The following is a 12,360-nucleotide window of genomic DNA, read 5'->3' on the forward strand; positions in this document are numbered from 1 at the left end:
GCATGCCAAACAAGTAAGTAATTCAGTGTTTACCTCATTGAAATGATTATTCAACTCTTGAAGCTGCATATCTAGGACACTATAAAATACTTCAATACGGTAATGATGCACGTTTGTGATACCTTTAGTGTTTCATTGTGATTGCCCTTGAATAAAAAATTTGTCATCCTTATTTGGAATATCAATGTCATGTTTGGTACAAAAAGAACAAACTTTGCTAAGTAAATTCTCCCATCCACTATCCCTCATCAATTTAAAAGCTTGCTTACACGCTTCAACCAAATTCATAACATTTACAATATCTTGATCTTTTCTTTGTAGTGCTTGAGAAAGTTCATTTGTAAAGCTAAGTAAATCTTTCATCATAAATAGATTAAACACAAAATTAAATGATTGCATCAATTTCAATAAATAATAGAGAAAAATAGGGATTGGAGAGATGGAGTGGGGCACGCCGGGCAAGAGAAAAAGTTGGAATTGGGAAAAAAAGGGAATGATACTATTAGAGAAAGTCAAAATTTTTAATTAATTTAATTTACTGTAATTTAGTTTTTTATGGGGCAAAATTGAAGAAATTGAGAAAATAAAAAATAAAACCCAAGTAGGGTCACTTGACCCCACGTGACCCTATGTGGGTCTGCCCCTGGTCATGGGTTAGGTTCCTGCGGGTCTTAAACCTTATGGATTTCCCTATGTCCAACCCCCTTCTAATTTCTGTCAACTCCCCGACTAATTCAAAATGATGTGTTGTATTCAAGTAAGAAATAAATCACATTCATTTTAAAGAGTTTGAAGGAGAATTTAATGAAATGTAACTAAAATTTGGAAGGAAAGTCACAAACTGGAGGGTTGTTCAAGTGTTAATAGGAAGCATGTGTGTCTCTTGTTGTGCATGCAATTTGTTTTCTACTAGCGGCTTTAACTATAACTTCAACTTAGCCATTAGAGAGGCCAAGATTTAGGAGTTGTGTTTTAAAACCCGATCAATTGACCTAGGCATCGGCGGCTAAACCAAGCCGGTCAAGGTAAAAAAATCTAAAATAAGATATAACCTGGTTTGACCTGCGATTGGACTGATGTTACTGAGGCGAACCACTGGTCCAACTAGTTTTATGCCAAAACCATGTTAACTCAAGAGGTGGCTCATGGTTGATGTTCGACGAGCAAACAGAAAACGGAGTTAGGGGGTTTTAAAGGGTGGATCATGGTGAGTCGAGAGATGGTGTCAGATTGAGTTTTGGTTGTTGAAATTGCCAGAATTTGGCTAAGAAATGGAAAAACCCTAGTTTGTGAATGCGGACAATCGATGGGTGGAATGGCTTAGGAACTTCAAGGGTTTTGTAGGGGAGTAGCCAGTGAGTCTAACGGTGGTGGTGGTTGGGGTTGTCGTCGCTCAAGACGGTTGAAAACCAACAAATGACAATCGCTCAATGCGATTGTCGTGGTCGACAATCGGCGAGGGATGAAAGGGGATAAAGGGTATGGGTTTGAAGAGGAGAAGGTGGGGGTTTCAGTGGTGGTGACAGGGGTGATTTTGGGTGAGGAAACAGTTAGACAAAGAGGAAAAAAGGCTAGCGGCGACGCTTGCTAACCTGCGCCTGAAATAAGAACCATGCTAACATGCATTGCAATAGTAATTTAAAAAAAAAATTAATGTTGATGTGAACATATGACATCACCGGTTCGATTGACAGGTTAGACCGATTAAACCGGAACCCGTCAGCTGACCGAGTCATTGACCAGCTTTATTATTAAAACATTACCTAGCAGTTAAGTCTCAATAGAATGAGCTATTTTCTTCAGTTGGGTTCAAATTTCCCAACTATGTATGCATTTCTTATTGATTACCTTCATCACATAATACCCATAAAAAGTCCAATTATGGAAACTAGGTTGAAAGTAAAAGTTGTAGTACAAATAAATGAAGATAAATATTTGACTCATTATCAAAGAAGTTTGATCCGCCACCTAAGCCTCCATAACAATTTGTTTGGTAATTAATCAGTGAATTAGAAGGGTTCTTTAGTAAATTAAACTCGGAAGAAATCCCTATAATTTTCCCAATTATATCTCAAATCTAAAAAAAGCGAAAAAAATTAAACCTTCCTCTTAAAAATCTACAATTTGTTAAAAATGGAACATATCTAACGTGGTGCTTTCTAAAACATCTATTCTTCATGCAAACGCTGTGTTGAAGTTTTTTTGCTTTTCAATTTTCCCATCTACATAAACCCAAAATTTTCTCACTCCCTAAACGTCATATGAACCCCCAATCAATTCACCATGGCAGCAAAATCTTTTGTCCCCAAAACCAAAACCTTCACATCTCCAAGACACCCGTCAATTTTCCCACCAACCCTAATCTCTCTTTCACCTCTTTCTTCTTCAACTCCATCTCTTCTTTCCCTCACAATCTTGTCCTCATCGACTCCGACTCCAGCCAAACTCTAACCTTCCATGAACTCAAACTCCATGTCACCAACATCGCTCACTCGCTATTTCGTCTCGGAATTGCCAAAAACGATGTCATCCTCATATTGGCTCTGAATTGCATCCATTTCCCTGTCAACTTCCTCGCAATTATCTCCATTGGCACCATTGCCTCCACTTACAATCCATCATACACCATCGCTGAACTCTACAAACAAGTTAACGATTGTAACGCTAAACTTGTAATCACCGTTCCTCACCTTTTCCACAAAGTCAAAGATTTCAACTTATCAATAATTTTCTTAACGGATTCATATTTAGAAATTTCTCACCACTCAAAAATCTATCACTACTTGAAATTAATAAAAAATTCAAATGAAGAGTTTGATGATTCATTGTTTAATAATGTAACACAAAACGATGTAACATCGCTCTTTTACTCATCGGGTACAACTAGAACAAGCAAGGGAGTGATTTTAACTCACAAAAACATGATCGTGGCGTTGATTGTTTCTAGTGTTGATCAGGATCGATACAGTGAATCAGAGAATGTTAGTTTGTGTTTTTTGCCTGTGTTTCACATATTTGGACTATGGAAGGTCGAGTCCGTGTTATCTTTCGTATGATGAAGCAGAGAATAATATTTGGGGAAAAATGAACTACTTCTTTATTGAATGTAATGTACCTCTTATATACAAATACAATAATGTTAGTTAATAACTAACTTGAGTTAACTAACTAACTACGTTTAACAACAATAACTAACTACATTAATAGTATTTAACTTCCAGTACCCCCCCTAAAGTTGGACGGTGGTAAAGATCAAGCACACCCAACTTCCCTAAAAGATGATGATGAAGTTGGTTCCCAAGAGCCTTAGTCAAAATGTAAGCTAGCTACTCAGATGAAGAAATGTAGGTAGTGCTATATGACAGTCTATATCTATATGTTTGGTCCGCTCATGAAACATGGGATTCGAAGCAATGTAGTGAGCAACTTGATTATAACAATGCAAAGGAACATGAGACAAATTGGAGAAACCAAGTTCTTGGAGAGCTGGACTATCCACATCACTTCACAAACAGTTAAAGCTATTGCCTTGTACTCAGCTTCTGAAGAAGATTTTGAGATAGTAACCTGCCTTTTGGATTTCCAAGAAATGAATGAGGAACCAAGAAAAATACAATAGCCTGTAACTGATTTTCTAGTCATCAAACAAGAGGCCCAATCAGAGTCACTATAGGCAAATAAACGCATAGAGTTGGTTGCGGGAAAAAAAAGACCTAAACCTGGAGCAGATTTCATATATCTGACAACTCTAAGGGCTGTTGCCATGTGTGATTGTTTAGGCTGATGCATGAACTGACTTAATAAGTTCACAGAGTAACTCAAGTCAAGTCTAGTCATGCACAAATACAGGAGCTTGCCAATCAATCTTGGATAGATTGATGGATCAGGAAGTAAAGGATCACTGCCAGTGGGAAACTAATCATCATAGGTTGTTGATGTAAGTTTCAAATGGGACTCTATAGGAACACTAGATGGCTTAGAAGCTGATAATCCAGACTCAGAAATAAGCTTTAGGGCATACTTTCTCTGACATAAGCTAATGCCTTTACCTGATCTAGCTACCTCAAACTCCAAAAAGTACTTCAACATGCCCAAATCTTTCAACTTAAAATTGGAATGCAATAGCTCTTTAGTTTGATTAATCAAATTATGATCATTTCCAGTTATCACAATGTCATCCATATATACCAGTAAAATGACAATATGAGAATTCAGTGTCTTAATGAACAAAGAGTAGTCTGACTTGGATTGCCGAAAACCACCATGCAACAAAGCTGAAGTCAGTTTATAATTCCAGGCCCTGGAGGCCTATTTCAAACCATATAAGGATTTATGCAGCCTGCACACAAGATGTTTTTGCCCCTTTTGCTATGTAAAACCCTGAGGAAGTGTCATGTAAATTTCTTCTTGTAAATCCCCTTGCAAGAAGGCATTATCAACATCAAGTTGAAATAGAGGCCGATGAAGCATAGAAGCCAGAGCTAAAATGGTCCTAACAATAACCATGTTTACAATAGGGGAAAAAGTTTCAAAATAGTCAGTACCAGCCTGCTGTGTGTACCCCTTAGCAACCAAAAGTGCTTTATATCTATCCAAGGTTCCATCAGCTTTGTACTTGAGCTTGTAAACCCATTTACAACCAATGGGAACTTTGCCAAGAGGTAAGGGTACTAAAGACCAAGTGTGGTTCAGTTATAAAGCATGAATTTCTTTATTCATAGCATCCACCCAATTATGGTCTTGTGATGCTTGATGAAAACTGGAAGGTTCAACCAAGGACAGATTGGATAAAAAGGCCTTATATGTGGGTGAAATAGTGTTATAAGAAACAAAATTAGAGATGGGATAGTGTATGTGATTGGCTAAGGAGGAATGAGGGATAGTAGGACAGACAAAGTCTTGTGTCCAAATAGGAGGATGGACACTCCTGCTGGATCTCCGGAGAGTAGGAGAAAGAATAGGATTATCAGGAGAAGGACAAGAAGTAGCAGGACTTGGTGTATTTAGGGAAGAAAGGTCAGTGGATAATGTGTTGGCAGGGGAAGTAATTGGTTCTGTGATCTGGACAGGAAGGGAATCATAATCTGGAAAAATGAGAGAAGGAGACTGATCTGGTTCTGTGTCAATAAAAGCAGAATCAAGTGGAGAGGTAACCTGTGAGGGGTGAGAAAAGGCAAAAGGGAAAATGTGTTCATAGAACACAACATCTCTAGTAACTGTTATGGAATGAGTAGACAAATTATAAAGGATATACCCTTTTTGAGTTAAGGAATAACCCAAGAACACTGAGGGTATGGCTTTAGGAGACAATTTGTCTTTAGAAGGTAAAATGGTAGCATATGCCAAAGATCAAAAAACCCTTAAATGATCCAATGCATTCAGTAAAAAAAATTTCAAAAGGGGATAATCCTTTAAGAACTAAAGCAGGCAGTCTATTGATTATATAAACTGCTACCTGGACATAACATCACCAAAATTTAGTAGGAACATGAGACTGAATGTGCAAGGCTCTAGCTACTTCTAAAATGTGCCTATGTTTCCTTTCAACTATGTCATTTTGTTGAGGAGTATAGGCACAAGTACTTTGATGAATTATGCCTCTACTACTTAACAAATCATGGCAAGAAGTATTAAAAAACTCTGACCCATTATTAGTTCGAATACACTTAGGATGCATATGATATTGTGTGTGAACCATTTGGAGGAATTGTTTGAGTGTAGAAAAGGTGTCTAACTTGAATTGCATAAGAAACAACCAAGTCACCCTAGAATGATCATCTACTATGGTAAAAAAATATCTAGCATTACCATTGGTAGGAATCCTATATGGTCCCCAAACATATAGGTGCAAAAGATCAAAATTATGTTGTGATTATGATGCAATATTAAGAAAAAGAAGCCTGGTTTGTTAGGCTAAAGGACACACAAAAAAGTGTATAGAAGGAAGATGTGATGTGTTTATTTTGGGCAAATTGGAATGCATAGTAGACAAAGTAGAATAGGAAACATGGCCTAATCTTTGGTGCCATAATGTGATAGTTTTGGTCATAGAAGATGACACACATGAATTAGAAAAAACAAGCATTTTATTAAATTGTAAATTGGAGTGTCCAACTTGTGAAGAAAGTAAAGGCTTACATTCAGTTTTATTAGGCTTCTCAAAAACTGATACAAATGGAGAAATATGCAAATTTGGATCAAAGTAATAGAGTCCTTGACTATGCTGCCCAATACCTTCAATTTGCCATTGCAAAGATCCTGAATTAAGCAAAAATCAGGATAAAAAGTAATGAAACTGTTGTTAGATTTGGTAAGTTTTGAAACATAAAGTAAATTGTGATGAAATTCAGGAACATGTAGGACATTAGACAAACAAAGATTACTATCCATATCAACAGTTCTGATATCTTTCACATAAGTTTTGGCTCCATTTGTTAAACCTACAAGAAATCTAGAGGATTGTTCTACAGTAACAGGTGATTTTAAAAGAGAATAGTTAAAGGTCATGTGATCAGTTGCTTTAGTATCTATTATCCACTTACTATTATCAAGACAAGAAAATAGGGCAACATGTATCCTGCAAGATTAGCAACTGGTGGAGAGACATTTTCCTTTCCCAACAATTGAAGAAGTTGATTATAATGCTCGCTTGTCAACACTGGACCTACCACAGCAGTAGAATTTCTAGCTTCAATAGAATCAGGAACTGAGTTTTGAGCGTGGGCTTGATTAGCAGAAAATTTTGTTTTGGAGGAGGATTTGTTCTTTGTGAATTGATGATCTGCTGGGTAGCCAATGAGTTTATAACAAGACTCCTTCTTGTGTCCAGGTATGTGGCAAAAATCACACTCAATATATGGTTTTTTGCCTTTATATTTTTGGCCTTGATTCTGAACCTTTCCATTATTGTGAGCATACAGGGCAGTAGTTAAGTTGGAATTCTGATTCATTCCAGCTAAGACTTTTTGACTTTCATCTTGGTGAACCACAGGGTAAGCTTGCTTAACACTTGGCAAGGGATTCATAAGAAGAATCTGACTACAGACCATGGAGTAAGAATCATTCAATCCAATTAAGAATTGTAATAGTTTCTGTTGGTTCAAGTGTTCCAAATAGCCTTTTGATGAAATACTGTCAGGAGCAGGAAGGCTAACCAAGGAATCAAGTTCATCCCAAAGCGATTTAAACTTGTTGTAATAAATGGCTACTGAGCTTGTACCTTGTGTTAGATTAATGATTTCAAGATGAAGAGCAAACACTCTCGTTCCATTCACTTTGTTGTACCGCTCCTTTAAATCTTGTCAAACTTGTGCCACACTTGTAGAGTAAACTATGCTATTAAAAATCTCTTTTGATATGGAATTGAAAATCCAGGCAAGAACCAATGAATTACACGCACCTTTCCCATTGTGGAACAAGACGCGAATGCACTAACAATTTGGTGCATGTTCCATCGACAAACCCTAACTTATTTTTTGTACAAAGGGAAATTGTCATGGCATGACTCCAAATCCTGTAGTTTTTAGTTCTAATAAGTTGTTTAGATACCAAAACAAACCCCGAAGTGTCAGATGGATGAACATAGATAGGTGAATTAGCGTCAACTGAAAGTGCTACTAACTCTTCAGTTGAGCTCGCCATAGGTACTGAGCTTAAGACAGCAAGATGAATGAAAGAAATGAGCTGAAAACGAAGATGAATGAAAGAAATTCGGGAAATTGAAGACTAATCGAAGATCTCTGAGCTAAATCAAGCTTCGATTGAAAACAGGAAAAATTTGGGGCAAAAGAGCTCTAATTGAAGGTTCTTGATTCTTTTGAGTTTGATCGGAAACAGAAACGAACTCGATTGATTTGATTCTTTGATTGAAAAACATAATCTTAATGCTCTGATACCATGTTATCTTTCGTATGATGAAGCAGAGAATGATATTTGGGAAAAAATGAACTACTTCTTTATTGAATGTACTGTACCTCTTATATACAAATATAATAATGTTAGTTAATAACTAACTTGAGTTAACTAGCTAACGAACTACGGTTAACAATAATAACGAACTACATTAACAATATTTAACTTCCAATAGTACATGCAGTTAAGGAGAGGGAACACGGTGGTTTAAATGGGGAAGTTTGAGATGGTGAAGCTTTTGACGTTGGTGGAGAAGTATAAAGTGACTCATTTGTTTGTTGTGCCTCCAGTGGCCATTGCATTGGCGAAAAATCCCGATATGGTTAAAAAGTATGATACTTCATCGTTGAAGCAGATTTTATCCGGTGCAGCCCCGTTGGGAAAGTATGTTATGGATGATTGCGCTAAGCATTTGCCTCACGTACGTTCATATTGTACAGGTTTTGAACGTTATAGATTCTCTCAGAAACTCTTACCTTTTTTTTTTTAAAAAACTATCGGCGTTATGGTTTATGGAAGGGATATGGTGTGACAGAAGCCAGTGGAACCGTTTGTATGGAGAATCCAAGAGAAGAAGCTGCCCTTTCTGGTTCAAGTGGAACACTTGTTCCAGGAGTTGAATCCCAGATAGTAACACTGGAGACGATGAACCCTCTTAGCCCTAATCAAATCGGCGAACTATTGCTTCGAGGTCCAACCATGATGAAAGGTATATTTCGATTTGAATATGCAGAGTCCTGTTTTACTGAATATATTTCTTCTTCAAAATAATACCATTTCTTTCAATTATATATTCTGTTTAACTGTCAATCAGTTATTTTGTTATACAGGCTATTTGAACAATCCATCGGCAACAAAGCAAACTATTGATGAAGAAGGTTGGTTGCACACAGGGGATATTGGATATTTCAATGAAGAAGGACAGTAATTTGTTGTTGATAGAATAAAAGAGCTTATCAAGTGTTATGGTTACCAATTACCATTAAATATTGATCCAGTGATTTTATATTTCAATAACTTTAATATCTAAAATAGAAATTGATATAATATAATAAAGTATTTTTAATCTTGCATGTAACTTTTAGAATTGCATTCAACTTTTATTCTGAGAAACATTTCAAATGAAAACGTTTTTTGTTGTTCATAAATTGAATGGTACCAGCAGAGCTTGAAGGGCTTCTTCTTTCACATTCAGAAATAATAGATGCTGCTACCGTTCCGTAAGTTAATATATAATCTTATAATGAGTGTGTTTGGATTTGCTGTAACTTAAGAATTAATCGTTTAATTATTAAGCTACAACAACAGAATTGCTTGATAATAATCATCTACCTTAGCTCGAGAGATTGTAACACATATTTAAGCATCACGCTTCTTTCACATCCTTCTCCATACTGAGCGTTGCAACACATAGTTAAAGCTTCTCCATATGCTTCTTGTAGATTTCCTGATGCTAAAGCTGGTGAGGTCCCAATTGCATATGTTGTTCTTTCCCCCAAGAGCTCATTGACTGAAGATGATGTTAAGAAATTCGTGGCTATGCAGGTATCTTTTATATAAAAAAATTCGCTTCTTTTCTTGATAATATAGTTGTCTTAACGCTATTTTTGCTGTACAGGTTGCTCCATTCAAAAGATTACACAGAGTCAGTCTCATAAACAGTCTCCCGAAATCAGCTTCAGGAAAGATTTTGAGAAGACAACTCATTAATAAGAAAGTTCAATCCAAGATATAAGATACAAATTAATCATATCACTTATCACAGTGTATAATGATTTTAAGTACATTAACCCATGGTTGTTCCTATGATTTCGGAGGCTGAAGGCATATACACTAAACTGTTAATTAATGTTTTGTTATAAGAAAATTGAACCATTAGTAATAGGAGTCCTGCTTGGGATTAGGGGTTACCAATGTGCATTTTTAAAGGGTGATTTTTTGTTGGTTTACTTTGTTTTGGTAATGGCTGTCTTGTGTATGTTTTGGAGATGGTCTTGTATAAGTTTTTGTTTTTGTCCTAACCTAAAGTTTGCCATGTGATAGGATGTGCATTGGGAGATAGTGTCTTATGTAGCTCTTTTGTCTTAGTTAGACTTTTGTTTTTTATCCTATTTCAGGGGTTTGTCTTGTGATAAGCTGACCGGCTTTATGGGCCTCTTTGTACCTTATTTTTCTTTTTCTATTAAAGCTTAATTACCAAAAAAAAAAAAAAAAATTTGAATGTATGCTCATGGAAACTTCCTTTTTTTGAAGTTCTAATTTGGATGCCAATCCTATCGTTCTATCTTTTTTGGTTATTCAGGTATGGCTCTTTCTCTAGTTGTCTAATTACCATTTACCAGCATGGTAAACTACATATATAATTTTTAAAATTATTATAAGGACTTAATAATTTTTTTTGATAGAACTTGAATAACAACACTAGTATAAAATATGGTTTTTAAGTTACGGCTCCCACGCTCATGAAAGAGGGAAAAGCAGAAATGGTAACATGGGTATTGGGTTGGGTTTCGTAGGTGTCGACCCGTTTGGGTTGTCCTATACCCAGCCCAATTCTAGTTGGGTTGAGTATTGGGGTAACTCACCGCAATCCAGTAATTTAAATTAAGAAAAACCAAGGATATGCTTGAGAGGTTTTTTTTTTTTTTTTTTTCCCACTTGTTTTGAGATATTTTTAATTAGACTAGTTTTAAAGTGTTTTAAAGCCATTATTTGTTAGATTTTTTATACACTGGTTTTGACTGGCTCAAAAACCCTCCAAAACTAGTGTAATGTATTTTTGAGGGGTTTATCAAACACCTTAAATCGGGGTGTTTTAGTTGGTTTTAAAATTTTATTCTACAAATACCTTATCCACTACAAAACTATCTCAATTATATCCAAAAAAAATTTTTAACCATATTATGCGCATCTCCAACCATATTAAATATAAAATAATTTTAAGCAATCATAAAAAAAAAAATTTATTAAAATCTCATTTCTAGATACTTTCTTGGAGAAGTGGAGCTACAATTTTTCAATCATTCCAGATATTGCAAAGAATGGGAAAGAAGGATAAAAGGACTTTATCACATTTGAAGTTACAAAATACTAATAAGTTAAAAACAAATAAATAACACTTACCTTGTAATTGAAAAAACAAAACTCCCAAGTATTGATTGAAGTATGACTATTTTTATGGGCATATATATAAATTTATCATTTTAAAAAATTGTCAGAACCGTTGGAAAATAAACTTTCAAGCACAGGTTGGGTGTTTTAAAAACTATTACTAAAAACCCCTCAAAATCGCTACGGTAGTTTACCCTCATAACCACTACCATGAAACTCTCAAGCGGACCTTAAAGTTAAATTCCATCATATACTCCTCTTTTAAAAATTAAAACAAAACTCTATTCTTTGACTTTTTTTTACGACCACCATCTCAATAAAATAAAAAATATTATCATTCTACTTTTGGATTGGAGTTCAACAAATTCAAATAAACTTTTAATGATATATTTTAATAGTTTAAAATGATAATTTTTGTGTTGTTGTCCTATATATTTATATAGTTTGATAATCTCTTTGTGTTAGATGACACGAGGAAAATCAGTTTATTACATTAGCATTCTTAATTGAATTAAATAATTAATTAATATTTTTAATTGAGATTTATGAGAAATATATATATATATATATATATATCATAAATGAATATTTAAATTGAATTTAAATTAATGATTATTATTTATTTATAAGCTTTACTTGCCCACTAGGTTTTATAATCACTATGAGTGAGCATGGATAGCGGGTAGAATCGAAATCAGAACCTACTTGGAACCGGCCTTCACAAGTTAGTTATGCTTCCAATTTTTTGGAATCAACACTATGTGTGTCAGGTTTTGATTCCCGCACATGCAAAAATCAAAACCGGACCTAAAATTTGGAATGGGAACCAAGGTCGGGTATCGAGGATGGAACTTGTCTTGGAACAGGACTGGAAATATCAGTAAAGAATGGGGTCTGTTGTAATTTTGCATATAAAAAATTTAAAATGGAATGAAGACACACATGTGTGACGTGGCGAAGAATGGAGACCCCACTTGGTTGGTCAGTACTAAGTTGATTATATTAAATAATAAATATTATATATATAATAAATATATATTATAATGTTAAATTTTTTATTAATTGCTTGATTAATTAAGTGTATAATTGGAATTAGAATCCAATTAAAAGTGTTTAATGTTATTAAAAAAATTATTTTTGAAAAAAATAGTATATTTGATTGAATAATATTTACTTCAATTATTATGTTTTAAGAATATCTATAATAAATTAGTAATTATATATAATAAATTGTTGAACATTAGTACATTATTTAATTAAATGATTAGATATTTAATTAATTATAATATTATAGTATGACAACTTATGATACATTAAGAAAGGTAAGTGTTTTGTAAT

The 12,360-nt window shown here is 34.7% G+C and overlaps 1 pseudogene; it reads left to right on the forward strand.

Annotated features, from left to right (window-relative positions):
- The first annotated feature begins 2,283 nt into the window (after positions 1-2,283).
- Positions 2,284-9,646, forward strand: LOC116125956 (annotated as a pseudogene).
- Positions 9,647-12,360: the final 2,714 nt, after the last annotated feature.

The sequence above is a fragment of the Pistacia vera genome, unplaced genomic scaffold, assembly GCF_008641045.1.
Source record: "Pistacia vera cultivar Batoury unplaced genomic scaffold, PisVer_v2 Contig174, whole genome shotgun sequence".
Classification (NCBI taxonomy): Eukaryota; Viridiplantae; Streptophyta; class Magnoliopsida; order Sapindales; family Anacardiaceae; genus Pistacia; species Pistacia vera.